Source organism: Triticum urartu, unplaced genomic scaffold, assembly GCF_056163025.1.
Source record: "Triticum urartu cultivar PI428250 unplaced genomic scaffold, HENAU_Tu73 scaffold1807, whole genome shotgun sequence".
Taxonomy (NCBI): domain Eukaryota; kingdom Viridiplantae; phylum Streptophyta; class Magnoliopsida; order Poales; family Poaceae; genus Triticum; species Triticum urartu.
In genome coordinates, this window is record NW_028260257.1 from 1 (window position 1) to 12,362 (window position 12,362).

The 12,362-nt window shown below is 35.8% G+C and overlaps 7 non-coding genes across 7 annotated transcripts; 4 read left to right on the top strand and 3 right to left on the bottom strand.

Moving 5' to 3' along the window:
* Nucleotides 1–4,604: 4,604 nt before the first annotated feature.
* On the bottom strand, nt 4,605–4,692 carry TRNAS-UGA (transfer RNA serine (anticodon UGA)). Its single transcript has one exon. It is a non-coding gene; the product is annotated as a tRNA-Ser (tRNA).
* An 825-nt stretch (nt 4,693–5,517) lies between these two features.
* On the top strand, nt 5,518–5,588 carry TRNAG-GCC (transfer RNA glycine (anticodon GCC)). The gene has a single exon. It is a non-coding gene; the product is annotated as a tRNA-Gly (tRNA).
* A 452-nt stretch (nt 5,589–6,040) lies between these two features.
* Nucleotides 6,041–6,114, bottom strand: TRNAM-CAU (transfer RNA methionine (anticodon CAU)). The gene has a single exon. It is a non-coding gene; the product is annotated as a tRNA-Met (tRNA).
* A 1,958-nt stretch (nt 6,115–8,072) lies between these two features.
* Nucleotides 8,073–8,144, top strand: TRNAT-GGU (transfer RNA threonine (anticodon GGU)). The gene has a single exon. It is a non-coding gene; the product is annotated as a tRNA-Thr (tRNA).
* A 507-nt stretch (nt 8,145–8,651) lies between these two features.
* On the top strand, nt 8,652–8,733 carry TRNAY-GUA (transfer RNA tyrosine (anticodon GUA)). Its single transcript has one exon. It is a non-coding gene; the product is annotated as a tRNA-Tyr (tRNA).
* A 358-nt stretch (nt 8,734–9,091) lies between these two features.
* On the top strand, nt 9,092–9,165 carry TRNAD-GUC (transfer RNA aspartic acid (anticodon GUC)). Its single transcript has one exon. It is a non-coding gene; the product is annotated as a tRNA-Asp (tRNA).
* A 2,600-nt stretch (nt 9,166–11,765) lies between these two features.
* On the bottom strand, nt 11,766–11,836 carry TRNAC-GCA (transfer RNA cysteine (anticodon GCA)). Its single transcript has one exon. It is a non-coding gene; the product is annotated as a tRNA-Cys (tRNA).
* Nucleotides 11,837–12,362: the final 526 nt, after the last annotated feature.

Here is a 12,362-nt window from a genome sequence, read left to right on the forward strand (position 1 = left end):
GATTTTGAATCTGCCTTTTCCTTCTTTCCCTTAAAAAAATAACTCAAGAAAAATCCAATTATTACTCTACAAGAATGAAATGCTTGTTATGCCTAATATACTTAGTTTAACCTGTATCTGTTTAATTCTGTTCTTTATCCTACTAGTTTTTTCTTTGCCAAATTACCCGAAGCTTATGCTATTTTCAATCCAATCGTGGATATTATGCCTGTTATACCTCTATTCTTTTTTCTATTAGCCTTTGTTTGGCAAGCTGCTGTAAGTTTTCGATGAAATCTTTAGTACTCTGTATGCCAATTGAATGATGTGTTCATTCCAAAAAAATTTTAAAATGGGTAAAAGCCGAGAAGTTTTATATTTTTATATTATGAACCTTCGATTCTAAAATTTAAATTCTTCTACATTGAATGGGTAGCTACAGCAATAAATTTGGATCAGCCTTTCTACTCCCCTGCACCTAGGTTGAGCAGGTACCTAAAGGTACCTACACAATACCTAACCACCTAACCCTATTTTTGCTATTGATAAGAGTGCTTATTATAAAAGAATCTTGCAATTTTTTTCAAGAATTCTTTTTTGCATTTTTAGGTATAAAAAAAAACCATCCTAGTGGATCCGTGTGGTAAGGAAAAACTGGTAATCTATTCCTTAAAAAAAATCTTGGAGATTATGTAATGCTTACTCTCAAACTTTTTGTTTATACAGTAGTGATATTCTTTGTTTCACTCTTTATCTTTGGATTCTTATCTAATGACCCAGGACGGAATCCTGGACGCGAGGAGTAAAAATTCAGTTTTTTTTTTTCTTATTGGATTTGTTTCGTACATTTATCTATGAGAAAATCCGGGGGTCAGAATTCTTTCCAATTCGAAAGTCCCAAATGATCCAAGGGAGCGGAAAGAGAGGGATTCGAACCCTCGGTACAAAAAAATTGTACAACGGATTAGCAATCCGCCGCTTTAGTCCACTCAGCCATCTCTCACGTTCCAAAGCGAAGGTTTCCGTGATATGATATAGGCAAGAAATAAGAAATAACGGTTGCAAAAACCCCTTTTTTTTCTTTCAAAAGTCTATAAAAATTATATTGCCAATTCCATTTTAATTATATTCTTTTTTCTTAATGTTAATAAAAAAGAAGAAAATTCTTGTTTTTTCTTTCTAAAAATCGATATTGGCCGAGAGACAATCAAATAGATTTTCTCTTTAGCGGGCATTTCCATATAGGACTTGTTATAATTATAATAAAACAAGCAGGTTATATAAAAAAAACGCTTTTTTTGTCGATTATTTATCAAGAAAGCAAAAAGGGTTCTTATCAAATCCACCATAAAATTGGAAAGAAGCATAAAGTAAGTAGACCTGACTCCTTTAATGATGCCTCTATCCGCTATTCTGATATATAAATTCGATGTAGATGAAATTGTATAAGCGAATTTTTTTTATTTCCTTAGACTTAGACCGCGCAAGACAAGAATTTTTCGCTATTTACGATTTCATATTCTTGTTACTAGATGTTCTATAGGAATAAGAAGAAATCGCAACTCCTTTGCGCTACACATAAAATTGGATTTCGAAGGTCCATTTTTTTTTTTCAGAATCCTCTATTATTTTAGTTCTTCCACCCATGCAATAGAGAGGGAATGGGAAAAGAAGGGTTACTTTTATTTGCATTTTTCCCTTAAAAGATAGACTTTGAAATAGGAGTCTTGGAATAATGCTGAATTCAAAGGTTTATTTCTTTCTATAGTATAAGAAAAACAATTTATTTCTATTTCTATAGTATAAGAAAAACAAATAAATAGTATAAGAAAAACAAATCGAATCAAATTCATGGATTTACCACGACCTCGGTTGTGACTGTGACTCCATAGATAAAAATGGGAAATTTCTCTCTTCGAGACCATTGAAAAAGGGCATTGAACGAGAAAGAAATCGTCCACAGATAATAAAACTATCATATGCCTTGGAAAGTGATATGAGGTGCTCGGAAATGGTTGAAGTAATTGAATAGGAGGATCACTATGACTATAGCCCTTGGTAGAATTCCTAAAGAAGAAAATGATCTATTTGATACTATGGATGACTGGTTACGAAGGGACCGTTTCGTTTTTGTAGGATGGTCTGGCCTATTGCTCTTTCCTTGTGCTTATTTCGCTTTAGGGGGTTGGTTTACAGGGACAACTTTTGTAACTTCTTGGTATACCCATGGATTGGCTAGTTCCTATTTGGAAGGTTGTAATTTCTTAACCGCAGCAGTTTCTACCCCTGCCAATAGTTTAGCACACTCTTTGTTGCTACTATGGGGGCCCGAAGCACAAGGAGATTTTACTCGTTGGTGTCAATTAGGCGGTCTATGGACTTTTGTAGCTCTCCACGGGGCTTTTGCACTAATAGGTTTCATGTTACGCCAATTTGAACTTGCTCGGTCTGTTCAATTGCGGCCTTATAATGCAATCTCATTCTCTGGTCCAATTGCTGTTTTTGTTTCTGTATTCCTTATTTATCCACTGGGGCAATCTGGTTGGTTCTTTGCGCCGAGTTTTGGCGTAGCAGCGATATTTCGATTCATCCTTTTCTTCCAAGGATTTCATAATTGGACGTTGAACCCATTTCATATGATGGGAGTTGCCGGAGTATTAGGTGCGGCTCTGCTATGCGCTATTCATGGAGCGACCGTAGAAAACACTCTATTTGAGGACGGTGATGGTGCAAATACCTTCCGTGCTTTTAACCCAACTCAAGCTGAAGAAACTTATTCAATGGTCACTGCTAACCGCTTTTGGTCCCAAATCTTTGGTGTTGCTTTTTCCAATAAACGTTGGTTACATTTCTTTATGCTATTTGTACCCGTCACCGGTTTATGGATGAGTGCTATTGGCGTAGTTGGCTTGGCTCTGAACTTACGTGCCTATGACTTTGTTTCCCAGGAAATCCGTGCAGCGGAAGATCCTGAATTTGAGACTTTCTACACCAAAAATATTCTTTTAAACGAGGGTATTCGTGCGTGGATGGCAGCTCAGGATCAGCCTCATGAAAATCTTATATTCCCTGAGGAGGTTCTACCACGTGGAAACGCTCTTTAATGGAACTTTCGTTTTAGCTGGTCGTGACCAAGAAACCACCGGCTTTGCTTGGTGGGCTGGGAATGCCAGACTTATCAATTTGTCCGGTAAACTGCTTGGAGCTCATGTAGCTCATGCCGGATTAATCGTATTCTGGGCCGGAGCAATGAACCTATTTGAAGTGGCCCATTTCGTACCAGAAAAGCCCATGTATGAACAAGGGTTGATTTTACTTCCACACTTAGCTACTCTAGGTTGGGGAGTAGGGCCAGGGGGGAAGTTCTAGATACTTTTCCGTACTTTGTATCTGGCGTACTTCACCTAATTTCCTCCGCAGTCTTAGGCTTCGGTGGCATTTATCACGCGCTTCTGGGACCCGAGACTCTTGAGGAATCTTTTCCATTCTTTGGTTATGTCTGGAAAGATAGAAATAAAATGACTACAATTTTGGGTATTCACTTAATTTTGTTAGGTCTAGGTGCTTTTCTTCTAGTACTCAAGGCTCTTTATTTTGGCGGTGTATATGATACCTGGGCCCCTGGGGGGGGAGATGTAAGAAAAATTACCAATTTGACCCTTAGTCCCAGTGTTATATTTGGTTATTTACTAAAATCTCCTTTTGGTGGAGAAGGGTGGATTGTTAGTGTAGATGATTTAGAAGATATAATTGGTGGGCATGTATGGTTGGGTTTTATTTGTGTATTTGGCGGAATTTGGCATATTTTAACCAAACCCTTCGCATGGGCTCGCCGTGCATTTGTATGGTCTGGAGAAGCTTACTTGTCTTATAGTTTAGCTGCTTTATCTGTCTTTGGTTTTATCGCTTGTTGTTTTGTATGGTTCAATAATACAGCTTATCCGAGTGAGTTTTATGGACCCACCGGGCCAGAAGCTTCTCAAGCTCAAGCATTTACTTTTCTAGTTAGAGACCAGCGTCTTGGAGCTAATGTGGGATCCGCTCAAGGACCCACAGGTTTAGGTAAATATCTAATGCGTTCCCCAACTGGGGAGGTTATCTTTGGAGGGGAAACTATGCGTTTTTGGGACCTTCGTGCTCCATGGTTAGAACCTCTAAGGGGCCCCAACGGTTTGGACTTGAGTAGGTTGAAAAAAGACATACAACCTTGGCAAGAACGACGCTCAGCAGAATATATGACCCACGCTCCTTTAGGCTCTTTAAATTCCGTGGGTGGCGTAGCTACCGAGATCAATGCAGTTAATTATGTCTCTCCTAGAAGTTGGTTATCAACTTCTCATTTTGTTCTAGGATTCTTCTTTTTTGTGGGCCATTTATGGCATGCAGGAAGAGCCCGAGCTGCTGCAGCAGGTTTTGAAAAGGGAATCGATCGTGATTTGGAACCTGTTCTTTACATGAACCCTCTTAACTAAGATTTTCTTATTTATACCTGTTCTACTTTTTTTCTGTTCTGGCTCGGTTATTCCATCTAGCCGAGCCATTCATTCCTTTTTATGAAAGAAAGATAAGGGACAGAAAAAAAAAATAAATAAAAATGAAAGAAACAAACGTATTCAATAAGCAAAAGGAGAGAGAGGGATTCGAACCCTCGATAGTTCCTAGAACTATACCGGTTTTCAAGACCGGAGCTATCAACCACTCAGCCATCTCTCCACAGCCTAATCCTTATTTTACTCCTACAAATAGAACATAGCCATATAAAAAATAAAAAGATTTATTAGCCTCTAGAAAGATATCAGATACAAGTTCCTTTTCGATATATCTCTGTATACTGTATACACGGATACAGGATCCGCTATACCCGCTTGTGAAATAAAGAGTAAATAATCTCTTCTCACCCCCATATCCAAATAAAAAAGCGGTTTAAGTAATAAATTTGAATTAAAGAGAAGAATCAATGGATTCATGATTAAACCCCTCCTACTTCTTGTATTTTTTTTACAATTTTGGTTTAAGTGAGGGATCAAATATGTAGTCAACTTTATTTGATGGTAGCTTGGAGGATTAGAAATATGACTATTGCTTTCCAATTAGCTGTTTTTGCATTAATTGCGACTTCCTCAGTCTTAGTAATTAGTGTACCCCTTGTATTTGCTTCTCCTGATGGTTGGTCAAATAATAAAAATGTTGTATTTTCCGGTACATCATTATGGATTGGACTAGTCTTTCTCGTAGCTATTCTGAATTCTCTCATTTCTTAAATGAAATTTGGTTAATATTTATTAACCCCATAAAAAAGAAATAATAAAGGCCATTTCTTCTAAAAAATTAGAATAGTGAGACGTATTAAAACGCAATTTGCGTTCCGAATTGCTAGCTCTTCTCTTTCAGTATTATGAAATTCCATTCCCATTAGAATATTCATTGACAGATAATAAAAAAAGGAAAACTCTAATATAATAGAAAATGAAATGAAACGGTCGACCCAGACATAGAAGGTCGACCCAGGCGGATATACGCTATAAAATATATACCGTAGCGAGCGTAGTTCAATGGTAAAATATCTCCTTGCCAAGGAGAAGATACGGGTTCGATTCCCGCCGCTCGCCCGCTTAATTTATCAAAGTACTATGATAAAAAGTTTAGTCTAGTTAACTGTTTAACTACTTATATTAAATTAAGTATTAATTAGGTGTTAGTCTAGTGCCGTATCCCTTACTATCTTACCCTTCCTTTGCATCCCACTCAAAAAAAGAGGGCGCTCCAGAGGCAGAAATAGAACTCGCCAACAGAGCTCCAAAAATTGGGTATTAACTGAGACAAACAACGGGCAAACTTTTTTTAAAGGGAAGGGAGAGGTAGACTGTCCCTTTCGTTTCATTTTTATTTTCTGCAGGGTAGGGAGAGGCCTTGCGCCTTCTTTTTTTGAAGGCAAGTGACTTCGCAAACTGCTCAATTTTGCCCTCTAGGGCCGGGAACTAATGAATAAAAAAGGGTTGGATACGCCCCTCTACCATACATATCTAGAGAAATAGAATAGTCCTTTTATACAGACTGCTAAGTGCGGAGACGGGAATCGAACCCGTGACCTCAAGGTTATGAGCCTCGTGAGCTACCAAACTGCTCTACTCCGCTCTGGAGTACCAGAAACTGGTGGACAAAAAAGGCTTGAATACAAGCCTCTAACATGTCTAGACAAATAGAATACTCCTTTTATACAGAATGGAGCGGGTAGCGGGAATCGAACCCGCATCGTTAGCTTGGAAGGCTAGGGGTTATAGTCGACGTTGGTTGATTATTTTTAACGTCTCTAATTCAAAACCGAACATGAAATTTTGATTTCATTCGGCTCCTTTATGGATATTCTCACCACTTAACATCTATGTCAGCTTTTCTATTTGAATGGAACCAAAGCTCTCCGCTTTCTAGATGATCCTTATAGAGTAGGAGATAGAAATTCTATCTAAATTCATCTAATCTACTTACTTCGTTCCCTAATTTCATTCAAGAGATCCTGAGGAAAAGAATTGGGTTTCCACCGAGCTGAAACAATATGCGGATGGTTCTAGTAAACCAAAACTATCGTTTTTTAGCTATTTGGCTTCCTTATTCCTTATTTTAAGAAGATTTAGTTACGATTGGAAATCAACTTTTTTGTATCTTCATCCATAGATCCTTTACTCATATTTTCAAAATTGGAATACTTAATCCAATGCAAAATTATGCTTCGCGACTCTGTACTCATAATCCTATTTTTATTTTGGATGCAATTTAAATTAGTCTTTGGATACAAATCGCCAGAATGTATATTCTTCCTCAATATGCTATTGAGAGGAAAAGGATTTAATCCTTTATAAGAACTAAAGTTTTCATCGGAATATAAAAATAAAAAACTTAAGGATGCCTTAAGTATATCATTTCAAATTCAGTTATTAATAGAACGAATCACACTTTTACCACTAAACTATACCCGCTACATTGTAGATTATGGTATAAATGGTACCCTTTGTCAAGGATAGCCATTTGACAAGAAGGCTAATTCCCCCTTATTGAATCAGATGGAGAAGGTTCATGACACTGAGCCGTTGGTACTTCTACTTCGATCGCTCGCCTTTACTTTAGGATTTAGATAGCCCCTCTGGTCTGTAAAAAAAATCTTTTCTTACCATGCTAATAGCGCCTGAACCAAATGTATTTATTTTGATTAGGATCCTATTCTACGGTTACGACTACAATAATAATTATTTACTTTGCAAGGACGTAAGTGTGTCAGACTGCTAAATTGTTTTATTATTCCTACAATATAAACTAGGGGATATAGGGGGTAACACTGTCCCTATAAATTCCTTTTTTCCTTTTCTTTTTTGTCCAGAATTGAACAAAAAAGAAATTATGGAAGATGTTTTCTTCCCCCATTAAGTCCGAGCCATAGAGTAAGAGTGAGATGAGTTTTCCAAATTCATCATAGACTTTCCCTATGGCTTGATAGAAGTAAGCAGCAAAGAGTCGTAACTTAAAGAAAAAAACGGACAGGGCCGACAGATTTACCTGATGTAAAGAAGATCCTAAAAGTCTCTGATTAGTCGACTCTCTCCATTTAACACTTTCCTCTCTCTCCTTTTTTCCACTGACTCAATTCTAGTTTATTAGATTCTTGTTTAAAAGAATGCAAAAAGTTCAATAGAACTAAGAACACATAAAAAATAGCATAGAGGATCAAGGCCATTACCAAAAGTTCCTCCCAAGGATCCTATATCCTATTGGGTATCTGTTCCCCGCCTTTTCCCGCTAGGATCGGAAATCTTATATTTTCCATATCCATATACCGTTGAATCCTTGGGGTTCCAGAATCCGCCTATTTTACTAGTCTTCGGAAACGGAAAACCCTGAACCAAGAAGAGTTGGATATGTTATGTAGGGTATGTTTTTTTTTATTAATTTTATTTTGAGCTCTCAAGATATCGATATATACATATACAATCTCTACATAATGTCTCTCTCTCTATCTCTATATATTATATATATAATATGTACATTATGCAGTAGACCCATAATGGGAAATCCAAGTGGCTAATTTTTGAATTAAATAAAAAGCCCTTTTAACTCAGTGGTAGAGTAATGCCATGGTAAGGCATAAGTCATCGGTTCAAATCCGATAAAGGGCTTTTTAAATTAGTGGTAGAGTAATCTCGTGCTAAGACGTAAGTCGTTGGTTCGAATCTGATAGAGTACTTTTCTACTAAATTGATTCACTTTTTTTCTTTGTTTTTGAAACTTTCTCTATATTTTTAGAGAATTTTATGACTTAGTGCGGGATGGATGCATTTTTGGTATGAACACTAAATGAAGCACGGAGAATTAATCTATAACGATCAACTAAAAAAAATCCTAGATGAAAACATAACAGAAAAGTTGGAAAAACTCTTTGCTTTGGATCTATTTATACTTTTCGAGTATATTGACAATTCCAAAAAACTGCTCATACTATGATTATAGTATAATCACGAGCGGTTGTATATGGCCCTATCGTCTAGTGATGCCCCTATCGTCTAGTGGTTCAGGACATCTCTCTTTCAAGGAGGCAGCGGGGATTCGACTTCCCCTGGGGGTAGGGAGTATTATGAAAGGAGGTTAATCATAGATTAGCAAAAACCCTAGAATAAATTCTTCCTGGGTCGATGCCCGAGTGGTTAATGGGGACGGACTGTAAATTCGTTGACAATGTCTACGCTGGTTCAAATCCAGCTCGGCCCAAACCAAAAATCTAGGGCTTCGTGAGTATGAACTAAATCCTTTTGTTTTTCTTCCATAAAATAAAATGTCTGATCTATAGAAATAAAAGATAAAGAAAAAAGGGAAATTTTTTTTTCTAATCCATATCTCTCTCATTCCTTTCTTACAAACAAAAGAGTTTTTCTTATTGAAGGCTGGATTATTATCCATTTTTAGTGATAAAAAATCACGACATACTAGTTATGTCACTCTCACTATACCCACGTATAATATAATATGTGGGTATGTAGTATATGATTCGTCTATTTCTTAGAGTACGAAAGACGAATCGAATCTTCTTATGGTTCTATTTAAGAATGGGTATGCCATACACCCCGCGGGGATTGTAGTTCAATTGGTCAGAGCACCGCCCTGTCAAGGCGGAAGCTGCGGGTTCGAGCCCCGTCAGTCCCGAACTAGGGTTCAATGAATGGAGAAATTGATATTTCCTTTTTCCATGAAAAAAAGGGGCAGGGAGCAAGATCAAATACCCACAGGGCACCCTTACTTCACTTTTTTATTTTGCATCTCTCATTAAAGAGGGAGGGAGGGCATATAGGAATTTTTTTTTCACTACTCCCAATCGATAAAGAAAGACACACATACGATATGTGGATTAGTAGAATTTAGGATATTATATTACTCTATCTTTCTTTATGATGATACCATCCTCATCTTAATTTCCTATTCCACTCTTATGGAATAGAGTACCGGTATTTTACCGGAATCCATACATAAATCGTATTCCCTTTTTATTTCAGACCTCTTTTCCCCATCTCACTTCTACTGCTTATTTGGATGTCTATGTGACCCATAGAAAGTGAAAGTTGGTCATATAATACATACATAATTGTATGTATAACTATAAGAAAAAGGAAGGGAAATTGTATAAGATTAAGAAAGTATAAGATTAAGAAAGCTCGTGGGTTAGAGATATAGAAAAGAAAAAGTAGAAAAGGATTAAAAAAGAGGGAATTCCTAATCCAATCAAAAAACCCATTTTGGTCTTAGTGTGGATAGAGGATCTTCCTATGTTATACTATATAACTCTCATCCGTGAAATATAACTCTCATCCATGAATTGATTTGATAGATCCGATATTCATAATATTGAATTGATTCAGTATTATCAGAATGCAAGCCCTACCCTTGAATTTACAAGATACCCCTTTTTCCTCTCCATGGGATTACATCCCGAGTTATTGTGAAAATAAAAAATAAAGAGGTTATGGAAGTCAATATTCTCGCATTTATTGCTACTGCACTGTTCATTCTAGTTCCTACTTCTTTTTTACTTATTATTTATGTAAAAACAGTCAGCCAAAATAATTAATTGGAATTCCAATTAATCATTGAAGAAATTAAAAAGGGATTAAATAAAAAAAATCCAAGTCTTAAATGAAAGGATCTGGTTGGAATCTTAAAGTGTGGTAGAAAGAACTACATATAGTTTTTTCTACGACACTTTAGATTCTTTCTATTATATTATCTTTGAATCTACATAGAATAGATTAGTAGATTGAAATAGTTAAGTAGTCTAATTCAATTTCTTTTTTCATTGCATCCACTTAATTTCAATCAGGTCAAAATAAAAAAATCTAAGACAATTCTTGACCAAAGAATCCATGGAAGGAAAGAAAAATAATATGAAGAATAGACTATAGTAAAAAGTAAAAGGAAATGGAAAATGTGTGATATGCCGTGAATAGTTCCGTGGAAGAAAGTCTAATTTTCTTATGTATAGAACTTTTTTTAACCATTCGTCATTTCTAGTAGAAATTCTGAATTGGTATAATGGCTCTTTCTTACATTACAACTTACAATACAAGAGTTTCTTACAGGAGTGAAACAAAACTAAAGAAAAAGATTAAAGAATAACGTTTGACAAAATGATTAATGCAAAATGATCCATTAAAGAAAAGAATTGATACAACAATTTGATTACTTAATCAATTAGTAGTATCCCTAGAGTCCACTCCTTCCCCATACTACTAGTGAAAGAGAAAATGTAAAGACTACCATTAAAGCAGCCCAAGCGAGACTTACTATATCCATCTAAATTATGTCTCCTATTTCTATGAAGGGATTATTCTACTATTGATCAATAATCATAGTGGAATCAAGGGTACAGAGTCAAAAAGGGATTCCGCCCTAAGGCCATGGATCAATCAGTTCAAGGAATTTACTCCTAACAAATTCTTATAGGAATTCTGGTAGAATTAGAGAGCATTAAAAATACGAGATACTATAGCCCTTTTTTCCTTAAAAAAGAAAGAGTACGGGAATGATGTCCTGAATAGAAGAAGCGGGAATAGGAAGATTTTTTATTCCTTTTGTTACTCTTTTTTTTTTTTTTAAGCAAAGGACGCCCGAATATACCATAAAATTATCGATAGATAAATATTTATTGGATACCTACCTTACCTAATGTTTATTTTTGACCTAAACCCTGCAGCCTTGCTTTGTATCATTCTATGAAAGAATGAAGAGATTTTATCCATAATACAACTCCTAAATTGATTTTTGATCGACCTATTTAATCTGATTCTCGTTAGAATTAAGTAGTCCTTACTTTAGTGTATGTAGGTAACATAAGATGTACGATAAAAAAATGTATAATAATTAGTAAGTCTTGATATTCTTTCGTGGAGTCCCTTCTTGAATCTTAGATTGAAAAAAAAAAAGAATGCCCCTTAGGGACACTTTCTTTGGATACCAAGATTTCTGACATCTTATCCTCGTATTTTAAAATTATCAAATCGAATCTCAATTAAGAACCAATTCAAATTCATATAATAAAAGAATAAGGAAACACTACCTCACCCCTATTGATAACCATTTTGGCCACTACCGTCAAAACAAACCCTAACCCTAGTTTGAGGATAGAACTATGGTATGGTTTCTCTAAACCCAGTATCGGCAGGCCCAGTTACTCTCTTGCCCGAACTTATGCGAAGTAAAAATTTATCGAATTCGATCAGCACTATAAAAAAAACCTAAGTATTTTATTGATCAGGCGGCACCCAGATTTGAACTGGGGATAAAGGATTTGCAGTCCCCTGCCTTACCGCTTGGCCATGCCGCCAAAAAATCCGATCAAAAATCTAGAAAACAGCAAGTATTCATCCACGTTTTCTTACGAAAAGCCCCTTTTATTTTGAATATAATTCTACTTACTTTTTTCCAATCTTTTTCAAAAAATCTATTCCTGCTTTTTTTGATCCAGTTTCTATTATTCTCCTCGATAGATTCTATCTTAAAACATACATTGTTAACACAATAAAACTTCCCATTTCTTTCTATTGAGATGAAAAAGAAGAAAAAGTGGATTTCTATTCACAGGCTGCAAAATTCAGAATAAATTGGAACCGTTAACTAGAATTCTCTTTTTTTTATTGCAGTAGTGAACTACTCTTAAATCGGTATTATCTCCCCCCCCTTCAATGGCATAATAAAATATTATGGCTTTATGCTTAATCCGTGTATAGGTAAACTTTAGGTCCGAACAGCATTATTATCCAAAGATCCCCTTTATGTACATATCTCTATGGGGAATCATGCTTTAATTTTTCAAAGTATTAAATTAAATATCTTGAATAAAAAAAGGAAAT